This window comes from Leptonychotes weddellii, chromosome 16 (assembly GCF_054177405.1).
Source record: "Leptonychotes weddellii isolate Sample4059 chromosome 16, ASM5417740v2, whole genome shotgun sequence".
Lineage (NCBI taxonomy): Eukaryota > Metazoa > Chordata > Mammalia > Carnivora > Phocidae > Leptonychotes > Leptonychotes weddellii.
In genome coordinates this window covers 21,505,272-21,517,055 of record NC_138384.1, presented here as the reverse complement: position 1 = coordinate 21,517,055, position 11,784 = coordinate 21,505,272, and the positions used below count along the sequence as shown (strand labels likewise).

Here is an 11,784-nt window from a genome sequence, read left to right as displayed (position 1 = left end):
AAGAAAAGTTTCCTGGTACAAAATTCTTTCCTAGATAAAAAGCTATAATAGGATCTCTATGCCTCAGAGAGATAGCCACTTGAGAGACAGGTTATTGAGATTTCTGGTAGTCTCTGTATTTATTTACTTATCCTTTTAGTTTTTTTTTTAATTTATAAATTTAGCAAATATTTATGCAGTGCATACTGTAATTAATTAATGGAATAGAATGGACAGAAATAAGTAAACCAGAATACCTGGGAACTTTTTCATGACAAAGATTACTTTGCAAAACAGTGGGAAAAGGATGATATTTTTCATTATTGTTGTTGGATTAAATCATTCTTTAAAATGGAAAAAAAAAAGGAATCTGATTACTACTTACTTTGTACTATGCAAACACACATATACTCCCTCCCATACAAGTTTACGATGAATTGTAGGTAGTTTCTAGACCTAAAATAATAAAGCTCTGTAATGAAGAGCGATTCAAATCTCTATCCTGATGTTTAACTTGGGCTGTTTTTATATTACTTTGTACAAGTTCTTTATATATAATGAAATAGAGCTCCTTTTGATTATATTTGTTACAAACTTTTTTCCCACTCTGTGGTTTATCTTTTCACTTCCTTAATGTACTTGGAATGAATAGACATTGTAATTTTAATGTAGTCCAATTTATACATATTTTACCTTATGATTGATTCTTTTCATAGGTTCTTTTAAGAAGAAAACTTTACTTATCTCAAGGTCCTAGACCTTGTTTAACCATTTATCTAGTAGAAGCTTATTACTTTAGATCTTCCTTAAGAACATCTTTCCTTAAGATGTTTTTACAACACCTTAAGAACATTTGCCTTTTTTGTACGTAAAATGTCTTATCTATACAAAACATACTTACAGAACAGTGCACAAATCATGAGTGTAAGCTCAGTGCTGTTTTACAAATTGATAATACTCCCCTAATGAGCACCCAATAATCCCAGTTGTGCCTCTCCAAATCACTCCTCCAACTCTTCCCAAAACTAACCACTCTTCTATTATCTAAAATATAGATTAGTTTCTCCTGACTTTGAAGTTATGTAAGTAGAATTACATAGTAGGATATCTTTTGTCTCTGGCTAATTTGTTCATAAATATGTTTGTGACATTTCTCCAAATTGGTGTGTCTATCCATTGTTTGTTTATTTTTATTTCATATACTCTTCCATTGTGTAAGTAGACCACATTTTACTTGTCCAGACTACTGTTCATACCAACTTGTGTCTAGATTCTTGGCTGTTACCAATACTACTAATATAATCATATGTATAATTCTTGTACATAACTTAATGTATATGTATATACATACCTTTGTGATGTACATAAGAAGTGTAGAATCCCTGGTTTATAGGGTGTGCATATATTTAGCTTTAATTGTTAACCAAACTCTATGTTTTCTTTCTTTTTTTTTTTTTAAGATTTTAAGATTTATCCATTTGAGAGAGAGAGAGAGCCCATGAGCCAGAGGGGCAGAGGGAGAGGAAGAGAGAATCTCAAGCAGACTCTGCCCTGAGCACGGAGCTTGATGTAGGGCTCGATTTCACAACCCTGAGATCACAACCTGAGCTGAAACCAAGAATTGGGCACTTAACTGACTGCGCCACCAGGTTCCTCAAAAACTGTATGTTACATCTCTCATTCTGCAAAGTTTTGTCAACGTTCCTCTAAATTCACTCATTTTCTCTTTAGCTGAGTCTTATCTGCTGTTGCATCTCTCCTTATCCCCTAAATTTCTATTAAGTTTTAGTTGTTTGTTTTTTAGTGGTTCTTGTATTCTGTCACATTATTTGGTTTTCTCATATATGTTTGCCTAATTTAAATTTGAACTGTGTATATGCCAATATTGTAGAAGTAGCTTGACAACCGTGGATGAAACCATGTTTTCCTAGAGGGAATTGACATTTGTTTCTGGCTAGAAACAGGACTATGGGCTCTAGTAATTCCATGATATTTTCATCCAATTAATATTTTAGGTGATTCAAAACTGGTTTTCACATGTTTCCAAAACCACTTTATTCCTTATTGTCCTAGCACTGATAGGGTTTCCCTTTGGGCTTCTCTCTGAAATCATGATGGGGCTGCCAGGTCCCCTCTTCTTCAAAGCCCAGAATTCTATTGCTCTCCAGCCACGTGAAACAGTCGGAAGCTCAGCTCAGCTCTGCCCTTCAGCTGATGTTTGGAATCATCAATGCCTCACTGAAAATGCCATATGATAGGTAGGACTTGTTCTCCCGGCTTTCTCTCCTACTTGAAGGCTGATCCCTTAACTCCTTACTTTTCTGACTGGTATTCTTCTACTGTCTTAAAACTTTTTAAAATTCAACTTTTCTAGTTGCCTGAGTGAAAGAGTCAGAATGACCTAGTACTCCACTGCCTTAAACAGGACCTTAATCTACAAAATGTTTACAAAAGAAAAATCCAAAGTAATGCTTTCTAGTTCTCCTCATAAACTGTCCCCCATCCCCCTAAGGCTGTTAAGTAATAGAATCAGTTAGACTTAATAGGGAACTAATTAGGTGAATTATTTCTTGCCAACCCAGGAGATAATGCTCTATATTTTTCAAGGCTTGTTATCCTGTTTAAAGTTACAGGGTTTAATTATTACTTCAATTTGGTCTTTCAAAAGAAACTATGCACTTAATCACATTATTTTTGCCTTTAGACCTAGATGGACTTTACTGATCTAAAGATGGAGAGTGGGTCATATCATTCAGTCAACACAAAGTGAAGGACATTTATTACCACTCTGTAAAAAAAATCTCAACAAGTAAATAATTTGGGTTTTTTTTTGCATCTGATACACAGGTAGTAAAATTACACATCAGATATTATATTTCCTTTATGATAATCTATAGAAGATAACTATTATTTTGGTAGGGATTATTTTAACTTTGGGTTTTGAGAAATGTAAATATTGCCCTCCCCACTCAACTCTAGCAAAAAAAAAAAAAAAGTCTGGTTCATGCCTCATTCAGCACTGTTGGTATGTTTCCACTTTTTACCCTCCTCATCAAAGAATAGGAAACAGCATATACTTCATGCTCCATTAGTATATAAATTGCTTCATTTCTCTTCATTTCTCTCTCTCTCTCTCTCTGTCTTCATACCTACCTTCCTCCAAAATCAGCTTATGTCGCTTAGGAAATATTTTTTGGATGACTGCACATTGAGATGGGTCATTTCTCACTGAAAAAGGGACATATTTACCAGAATTCTAGTTCCTTGATTTACAATAAAAACCCTTACTGCCCTATGGACCAGAAAACCTACATATGGATTGCGTATTCTCTCTTTTATTAACTAGCTAAGCTATTACATAGAGTCTCTGTCCTCATGGAGCCCACCAACTTGTGAATGTCATTCCTTCCTTGTTTATGTGCCAGCTACTGTGATCTGCATTTGGCAGTCATTGAATAAATATTCACTTAAAATGAGTGATTGAGTGAAAGGAATGGAATGAACTGCTGATTGCTGGGTGACCATGGAATCTGAACCAAAAGAATTAGATGTTTCAAAGACTCATCAAGTTATACTAACTTGATGTGCCCCTCTTCACAGTAAAAATGCCTTCTACATAAGCAAAAGGTCTGGTTTCCTGTTTTAACTTTATTACCATGGGTGAGGTAGGGTTAGACCAGGCACAGATTAAGAGAAAGAAACCAAAAAGAGTTTTGCAGTTCTGTTGTGCTTGCAATTTCTTGGAGAGAATATGGAGTGCCCTGCATTACCCCTCAAGGGAAGAACTGAGGTTGGTCAAGGGGTAGAAGGAGAGAGATGAACTGTGGATAAGCCTTAATTTTGGTTTCTTTGGGCAGGAAGGACAAGGCAGGACAAGCAGGTTTAAGATTGGCTGATTTGAATAATTGCAGCAGGCTCTGGGACATAGATGCTGTCCCTGGTTATCTGATATCCAGAGCCCTTGGGTATATAGGGGCTGGGATGGGACAGCCCAGTAAGGGAGCTAGTAGGAGGTGTCAACTTACTCTGCTGCTCAAGAAGGGGAACTGACTGGCCTCTAGCCAGAGTTTCAAACTTTAAGACAACACACACACACACACATACACACTCACACACCTATATTACCTGTGAAAAGTTGTCATTGACCTTGCCAGCATATGCTTCACCGATTAGAAATAAAATTTAAAAAATAATAATAAAATAAAGGAAAGAGAGAAGAGATAAAGAACAGTAAGCTAATGACGTCTTCTCCTTCACTATCAATTCTTCCTTTAGAGAACATTCCAACATTTTTTAGTCTATAGTCAACTTATTCCTTTGTGCTTGTATACAGTTTCATATTTTCAATACGTCTTTGATTCTAAAAGCAATAAAAGGATGAGACAAGAGAAAGCAAACTTGAAGTCAGAGACCTCACATTGCTATCATTCTGTCCAGTATTTCTTTTTGCCTTCTGAAAAAAAGGGGGTGTGAAAGTGAAGCAAATGTCTCTGTTGCAGATTGCATATGCTCCCGTCTGTCAAGTTTATATGTTGAAATGTTAACCCCCAAGGTGATGTTATGAGGAGGTGGGAAGGCCTTTGGGAAATGATTAGGTCATGAGGGTGCACCCTTAATGAATGAAGTTAGTGCCTTTATTAAAGAGGCCCAAGAAAGCCCCCTCGCCCCTTCTGCCATGTGAGGATGCAGAAGGAAGGTGATCCTCAATGAGGAAGCCCTCACAGACACTGAGCCTGCCATTGTCTTGATTGTGGACTTCCAGCCTCCAAAACAGTGAGAATAAATATATGTTGCAAGACACCCAGTCTATGATCATCTTCTTATAGTGGCCTGATGTGACTAAGACCATCTATTTCCAAATAACTTAGATAAAGGGAATAAAATGTGGTTTAATGGACATATTACATACTGGATTTGAATTTCCATTTGCGATGACATTAGAAAACCAAGGAGAAACAATTAGCAAACTGTATGCAATATTTTAAGCATTCACTAAAGTGAAGCTTCTGAATTTTAATTACAAACTTTTCAAAATCTGTCTCGGGTTATATATTCTTATAAAGAAATTTGCTTTCAAATTTACCAGGATTTTTTCTTCTTTTTTTCTATAAAGGTTAGCCTGGCAAAAGAAGAAAGGGGGGGGAGCCATACAAACACATATACAAACCAACAGTGAGTATTATTTTTTTTTATATTTTCCAGTGCAAAACATTGACTTGTCACCTAAGGGGGAGTTTTATCAGATGGCAAAGACCTCTAGACAATTAAATTTGATGTTGAATCTAACAACTTGTAAGTACTTTTCCTATAAATATCATGCTATTATAAAAACTGGTTGCTAATGAGGTGATTGACTTAAATGTCAACTCAGTTTCTTCCTAATGTTTGCTTAAGCGTAATATTTTTTTAAGAAATATTTAATTAAAAAAGTAGGATTCTACATGGTATGTTGGCATAAATAAGTAGGAACATAAACATGAATATGTGCCACCCAATTTTCCATGGAGTATTGGTTTTCATGGGAATATAATGCAAAAACTGACTGCCATGATGGCCTCCATGTTCAGTTACTATTTAGTAACCTACTGTAGTCAAAAGGACAAAAGTTGTCAGGTGAATATGTAGCATTTTAGCATGCTTTTAAGGGGAATCATTCATCACTCTACTGATATCCTGATGATGCACTCTTCCATTTTTTTCTTCTTACAATATGGTCAGGAAGAGTTCACATATTGTACTATAATTATAAAATGTATCCTGGAGTTGAAGAAAAGAAAGTTATCAGATTTTGAAGAATGTGTTGTGTAGACTTTCAATTCATTCATATTTGGCTTGATTAATCATTCTTTCCTCATGTATATATTGAGTTTCTAACACATGTCACATATACTATTAGGTGCTAGAGATATAGTGTTGAAACTGGCAGTTGCTGCCTATGAGGGTAGTTTCATTGTAGGACAAATTGATCATACAGTATGACAACCCACAAGATGGGTTTTTTTTTTTTTTTACAAGTGCCCATGTGTCTTTACATGATGGCTGTGTTGACTTAATAGACTAAACATAGAGGATGAGTTATTGGAGACTTCAAGTTAAATAGTCTTTTGTCTTGAGACTCCTGTCCAGCTGAGGATGTAAACAGCATATGTTATGGTTGCAAAATGTTACAAAAGCAAGTGTATGAGTAATTCTGGAGTATGATTTGCAGAATGGAAACAAGTGGGAGATAAGACCATGCAAAACACTTAATAGCTGTGTGAAGGGAAAGCCATTGAAAGGATAATGTCAGAGTCAAATGGAATTGTTATACCAATGACTATGCATCCCTTCTATAGGATGGATTAGAGAGTGTGCCAGTGAATTATCAATATACTCTTCAATGTATTACCTGTCCTCTTATTCTGTTCTCTTTTCGGAGTAAGTATTTTTTCCAGAATCCCCTTTTCTCTGGCTTTTAGTGTTCTTCATTCAATAAGACACCTTGGTAGAAGTTCAGAAGGGAGAGAAAAGTGATGTTATTTCTTACCTTTCCTTTGGTTTCCTCTGTTGCCTCTGACAGGGGCTACATGGCTTGTCTGGATCCACCAGTTACCCCACCCTCCATGGTTGCCCTTCCCACTGAAAAACCCCTGCCATGGCTCTAGCTCCTTTAGGATGACTCTGCATTGTGGGCTCTGATATACCTACTTCCACTATTGAACACTCAGCTCTGAAGGTGGTAATGTCTTCCCTCTGTTGCTAATGTCTGGGATCCCTCACTATTCTCTGTTGTGCTTTCTAGTCTTTTCATTACTGATGTGAACAAGTATATATCTGTCTATCTTCTAATAGATAATTGAATTATCTATGCATAACTGAAGGACCTAGAGTGGTTTCTGTCTTTGTGCCTGAAATCTTACTGACATTTCTTAAGTCAGAGTCCTATAAACAGTGGGATTGATAATACAATAGTCTCTCCTAGTTAGGTCCTCAATATCACAATTAATTATCCAGTGTATTTTGTAATATAGAGAAGTACAAGATTACTTAGGCTGTTAAAAATAGAATTAAAATTTTAGATTTTTTTACGGTAGTGAGGAAGATAGGGAGGATGGTTTAGGATTTGGGTGGATGAGATGAGCATTTAGTAAGGAAGTAGAATTTACAGATTAGGATTTGGTATAGTAGTAATGTCTTTGGTGAGGCTATCATGAAATGTGTTTTAAGTTACCTATTACAGAAAAGAAAAAAAATAGAAAAATATTGTAGAATAGTTACTATAGACAAATGGTATATGCCAGAGTACATCATTTTTTTAATCATTTCTTTGTATTTAAGTTTATATTTATTCCTTCTGCTAAAGGCCCTGTCTCCAAATACTGTCACACTGGGAATAAGGATTTAACTCTTGAATTTTGGGGAAACATAGTCTATAGGAGCATCCACAGATAAAATCTCCTCTTCCATACATTGAAAAAACCAGTATGTACTATTATAGTGCAATCTCCAAAAGTAGGTACTATGTATCTAACTATCTAACATTTCTTCAGATTGTCAGGTTATTACATTGACTATGTCATCTTAGATTGGGCATCTAAAAAATTTTAGTCTGTAAGCAGACTGGTGAGACCTCAGTAGTCAATAGTTCTCCTTGTCCATGGTTTTTTGTTTTTGTTTTTGTTGTTTTTACCAAAAATGTAGTCTTTTGAAAGCTAAGACAACTATTTCATGGATCTGTATACTATTACTATGATTCTAATTCTCTGTGGTGATGAGAGGAATAAGTGCTTAGGTTTCCTCCGTGTTACATCACTCTGATCCTTCCTCTGTCAACACAGAGGTCTCAAACATGACTCATCTGCCAAATTTCAACTCCAGTTTCCTTTCTAAGTGCCTACTAGTTTTACTGAGAAATAATATTTACCAACCTCATCATCATCCCATTACACACAAATATACATCTGCTGAATAGGAGGGCAAAGACCTCTCTTGACACATCTGTAGTCAAGGTCACTGAAGCCATGGTCCCTTGTTAATACTTAGAGGGGATAAGTATTAATTATAATAATTATAGAGTACAAAATGAATAGTGTTTTAATCTTATTTTAATAATGGTAAAATGAAGAGCTTTTCATTTATTCTAAATATGGCCCATCTATTTCCTTTTAGCAAGAAAGTAACAACAAAAATAAAGAGAAGCAGTATTTATTAAGTATACCAGATGCTGGGAAACATGTTAAATACAGTATCTCTAATTCCTCTTGTTTAATCCAAGGGACTGGTGCTCAAGACATTGAGTCTGTTTCCTAGGATCAAAGCAAGATATGAATCCAGCTTTCCTACATTCCAAGTCTTATTCTTTCTTCTCTGAATTTATTTGGATTATCTTATTGGAAGGGTTCAAGCATATTTGTTAAAAGGTATAAATGAATTAGTGAATGAATTATGATATAGCCTGCACCTTAGCTCCTGAAACTCCATATAATTTACTTTCCAAAACTTTGGTCTTATCAAACTAGTTATATGATATAAATTTTCTTGTTAACAGAGACTATGACTGACCTGTGACCTATCTAAGACTATATATATATAGCTTAATTGGGAATATAAGGAGAGAAAGAAAGACAATTCCTGAAAGAAATGGTATTATGGGCAGTTAGGTTGAAACCATTAACTCATTTCTTCATGCAGGAATAGGAGAGTAGGCTACTAGACCAATTAGGATGTCAAATTTGTCCAGATTGGCTTCCTGCAATGGGTTCTTACTACATACAGTTGCATAGTAGCAATTGCAAGCCAAGCTTGGAATTAAATGCAGAGGAAGTAGTCTATCGATACAGGAAACTAATGGGAATCAGAAGTTAGGGAAGTAGAGTCACAATATAAAAAATAAAAAAAAAAAATAGTTAGCAAAGGCATAGCAGATTCATTTCCTCCTCAGGCCTGAAATTATGAACTGATGGTCTACTAACTAAGGAAAGTGACAGTGTGGTTGGCTAAGAAAGGAATGGTATGGTAAGAAGACATGCCAGTTGTAGGAGGAAAGGGTGGTATATCATGACTTTGGTGTAGGAGATAAGTATCAGATGCAGAGTATCTAGGATACATCTCACAGTCTAACCATGTAATTCCAAGTACCCCCCCCAAAAAAATGAAGAACCAAGAAAATAGCTTCTATAATAACAAAAATAAATACCATCAATTGAGTCTACTATTAACAGCCACATCTTGCTATGTCAAAGATTTCAAGCATATCTTCCCATGTTCCCTTCGTATTCATAAATACCCTGTCAACTATTAATTATTATTATAATTTTATAAATGAACAAACTTATCCTAGAGCTACTCAGATAACAATTGGCAGGGGCAAGATTCAAACCCACATAGGTCAGACTCTATATCTCTTTTCATTATAATATTGATTCATGCCTACTTCCTTTCCTACCAGTAAAGAAACCAAAACATTTGGCAGATATAAGTTGAGTTTAAGTTAGAGCCCAAACATTTCCACAGGAATCAGGGTCCTTGAAACCTAAGAGACATGGTTACAAGTTGACAAGATGAGAAATTATGGATGTTTAGAGAAGCCAGCTATATAACACTGTCTGAGGGTTATTTTTGTTTGGTTTACTCTTACTGGATCCTGGAACAAGGAGTTGGGAATACACTGGATTATTTTACATATGACAAGAAATTAATAAGCACTAAATATCTACCATATCTCAAGCACTGTAGTGTTAGTTTTAAATTACCCCCTATGTAATTTACTAAGGGCTATAAAACCTCGTCCCATTTCACAGATGAAGAAAGTGGGGGGTCCAAGTGACTTCTGTAGATCCCACTTCTAATGCCTTAAAAACTAGGACATTCTGATTTCCAAGCCTATGCTCTTTCCACAACCGGGTGCTCATTAGCTAGGGTAAGGACATGACAGCAGGGAGCTGTGCTGATGGTGAATCATTGTGCTTCCCCCCTGTTGCTAGTGTGACAGCCATTGGAAATTGTTTGTAGGCTCCAGAGAAATAGGAAAAGGCCATGATAAGAATAATTAAAATTTGTCTGGTGAATGTTGATCCCAGAGCTCTGAGAACCTAGCAATTTCGACTATCCACCTTAGTTCTTTGAACAGATTTATGGCATTTTTATTTGGAGAAATACTATATAAACAGGTGATGACAATAACAATAGAATAACACAATAAAATATTATTAACTCATCATCAAATAAGTATGATGCCCAGTAAGATGTTGGAAATAGATTGAGCTATGTATAATTATTAGGACAAATATATGCAGAAAGACAAAATGCAAAATTTGGGTATAAAATGAGTGGATGAATTAGAATGTATGAAATATTTCAATAAGACAAAAGTTGATCAGGCTCTAAGATTAATAAAAACATGGAGGAGAAGAGAGTCATATATGAAGAAGTTAGTACCACTTCTTGATTGCCCTCTGCCTTGTTTGGTCTTGTTGACTCTGTCTGCATAAAAGGCTATAGAAGTATCATGTCTTCATGTCAGATATATTCCCCTTATGTAGAAGAATACAAACTTTCTTATCCAGGTATCTTGGAATAATAAAATCCTATAACTAACTCTTCTGGTTCTTAGTCTGTGCTCATCAAGAAACCATCTTATTTTAAATTGAATATATTGAGCTCTTAGGAAGAGGATGTGCAGGTCACTTCAAAATGAGCTTTCCAGATGTCTAAAGACACTATTTATTGTTTAGTTTATGATCATCTTTTTTTTTTTAAAGATTTTATTTATTTATTTGACAGAGAGAGACATAGCGAGAGCAGGAACACAGGCAGGGGGAGTGGGAGAGGGAGAAGCAGGCTTCCTGCAGAGCAGGGATCCCAATGTGGGGCTCTATCCCAGGACCCTGGGATCATGACCTGAGCCGAAGGCAAACGCTTAACGACTGAGCCACCCAGACGCCCTAGTTTATGATCATCTTAAGGTTTATGGTTACCATGAGTCCATCTTTACAAATCCCATCAACCCAGAAATACTAAAGAGTCTAAGTCACTGAGACTGTGGTTCTGAAGTTCATCCCAAGTTAAGGAAGGAAGGAACGAAGGAAGGAAGGGAGGGAGGGAGGAAGGAAGGAAGGAAGGAAGGAAGAAGGAAGGAAGGGAAGGAGGGAGGGAGGAAGGAAGGAAGAAAGGAGGGAAGGAAGGAAGAAATTAGAAGCAGTGTTAACATATTCCAGAAGAAAATGGAGACGAGTGTGTCACTCATCGGGCACTGGAGCCATGGAAGAAATACCGCACTGATGGAGAAGCTTCTTGATAAGGAAGTGGGTAAGATAAGCATCCTGCCTTTTATTTACTAAATTTTTTTTTGAAGATTTTTTTTATTGTTATGTTAATCCCCATACATTACATCATTAGTTTTAGATGTAGTGTTCCATGATTCATTGTTTGTGCATAACACTCAGTGCTCCATGCAGAACGTGCCCTCCTCAATACCCACCACCAGGCTAACCCATCCTCCGACCCCCTTCCCCTCTAGAACCCTCAGTTTGTTTTTCAGAGTCCATCATCTCTCATTGTTCGTCTACCCCTCCGATTTCCCTGCTTCATTCTTCCCCTCCTGCTACCTTCTTCTTCTTCTTTTTTTTTTTTCTTAACATATATTGCATTATTTGTTTCAGAGGTACAGATCTGAGATTCAACAGTCTTGCACAATTCACAGCGCTTACCAGAGCACATACCCTCCCCAGTGTCTATCACCCAGTCACCCCATCCCTCCCACCCCACCCCCCACTCCAGCGACCCTCAGTTTGTTTCCTGAGATTAAGAATTCCTCATATCAGTGAG

General features: G+C 36.4%; 1 long non-coding RNA gene across 1 annotated transcript in view; it reads left to right on the top strand.

Moving 5' to 3' along the window:
- Positions 1–1,445: 1,445 nt before the first annotated feature.
- LOC115939711 (uncharacterized) overlaps positions 1,446–11,784 on the top strand; it is a 172,960-nt gene continuing 162,621 nt past the window's right edge. The window contains exons 1-2 of the long non-coding RNA XR_014140837.1: positions 1,446–1,642; positions 5,182–5,271. This is a non-coding gene — a long non-coding RNA (uncharacterized LOC115939711). The remainder of the gene's footprint in view (positions 1,643–5,181; positions 5,272–11,784) is intronic.